The sequence below is a fragment of the Tiliqua scincoides genome, chromosome 3 (assembly GCF_035046505.1).
Source record: "Tiliqua scincoides isolate rTilSci1 chromosome 3, rTilSci1.hap2, whole genome shotgun sequence".
Taxonomy (NCBI): Eukaryota; Metazoa; Chordata; class Lepidosauria; order Squamata; family Scincidae; genus Tiliqua; species Tiliqua scincoides.
The window spans coordinates 61,996,462-61,998,316 of NC_089823.1; the positions used below are offsets into that span (position 1 = coordinate 61,996,462).

General features: G+C 44.8%; 1 pseudogene; it reads left to right on the forward strand.

Moving 5' to 3' along the window:
* Positions 1-1,291: 1,291 nt before the first annotated feature.
* On the forward strand, positions 1,292-1,411 carry LOC136646264 (5S ribosomal RNA; annotated as a pseudogene).
* Positions 1,412-1,855: the final 444 nt, after the last annotated feature.

Here is a 1,855-nt window from a genome sequence, read left to right on the forward strand (position 1 = left end):
TATTACATTTCTTTTTTAACATGTTTGTCAAGACTAATGACTTTTTTGTGGGGAAAGGAGCCCCATAACACACAGCAGGCACCTTTTATGAGTGTTGTTGGGGCTTATCAGTCAACTTTTCCAGACAGTGCATTTGTGGATCTGATCTCGGTCATATGTAAGGCTGTAATCATAAACACATTGACTAGGGAGCAAGCCCCATTGAACTGAGTGGCACTTACTTCTGAGTAGACATGCCCAGGATTGTACTGCAACATCTGTTGGCAGCACTGGAATTCACAAAAGAGGCAGACAAAATCATGCCCCTCTGAGGTCTTCAGAGGAAGAGAGAACTCAAAGGCAATAACTGAATGAAAAAGAAAACCACTCTTGTGAAAAACACTGCCCTCCCGCTTTTGACCTGCTAATAAGGAAAGAAAACAATTAAGATGCACAAACACGACAGAGTTCCCTAAAATAGCTGTGTAGTTTTACTTGACTATTATTCTATAGTCCTTGATACTTCTGTAGGCTTTTCTGATTCTCTTGTCCCGTATACAGTATATTGGTACTAAACCAACCTCAAAGATAGGAGTACTACTCCCATTGAAGCCAAGTATTTGCAATGAACAAACTTTCACAGGAACTATGTTGGTAGACTTCTGAGTCAAAATGCATCTGTATGGGAGGTTCTCCAGCTTTCTGTACAGCACTAGTCCCTCCCCTCACCCCACTGCCCCAAAAGAGTCTGAGTGGCTCAGGCAAATATTATTAACAGTTTCTTCAGATACTTCATAAATACTTCTTCAGATACTTCATAAACCAATACTTCATAAATATCATTGCATCTTGGCTTGTGGCCGTTGCTGCCATCTGCAATGCAGAGAGCAAAGACCTGCATGAGCTTAAGGGATGTGGAAGAGAGGGGGGGCACCCCTTAGGCACTCGGGGTCTGTGTCAGCCAACTGTTTCTGGAATTGGCATGAACTTCCACACCCTCTCCTAGCATCTGTTGTCTCACTCTGACATACTTCTTGAGGCAGCCTTCCTTAAAGACACTTGCCACTGCATAATGTGTAGTGGCCCTAAGCTGTCATAGAGAAATGTGTCCTGTTCTTGAAGAAATGCAATCTGAACTATGCCACTACAGAGATATTTTATTTCTAACTGAAAAAGCGCTCAGCTTTGCCTCTAGGAGCTCTTCCTTCTGATCTGCAATGTGTTGGGGCTGGTTATTCAACAGATATGAGAAAGCCCTCTATGCGCTTAGAGGTTCTACGTTTTTATTAATTTTTGGGTTTTTTAAATTACAAATTATAGCAACTGTTACCCTGCATATGCCCGATCTCATCTGATCTGGGAAGCTAAGCAGGGTCAGACCTGGTTAGTACTTGGATGGGAGACCGCCTGGGAATACCTGGAGCTGTAGGCTTATACCATAGTCTTTGGAGACTGAAGGTTGCCAACCATTTTTTTTTAATTAACTCATCTACTGCTAGATAGTGTTGTGATAGCCACTAACTTGAGTGACTTTAGAAGGAAAATGGACATGTTAATGGAGGACGAGTCCTTCAATGGCTGTATTCTACCACCAGGCTTCAAGGGTTACATGTATGCGGTGGGATCTCCTGCTTCTGGGCTTCCCAGATCAGCAGCGGACCTCCCCAGCCCCATGCCCAGGGCAACGGTCTGTGATGTCACCTCCTCCTCAGGCTGTTGCTGCCCCTGCACAAAAAGCCGCCCCCCCCCCCAGTGACCTGAGGCTCATGGAACTCATGCAATCTCCATGTGCGTCAGGGAAACCTCTCTGCGGTTTCCCAACACTTTAAACTGTGCTTCCGGAAAACCAGAAGCACAGTTCCCAACCCCATCAGGA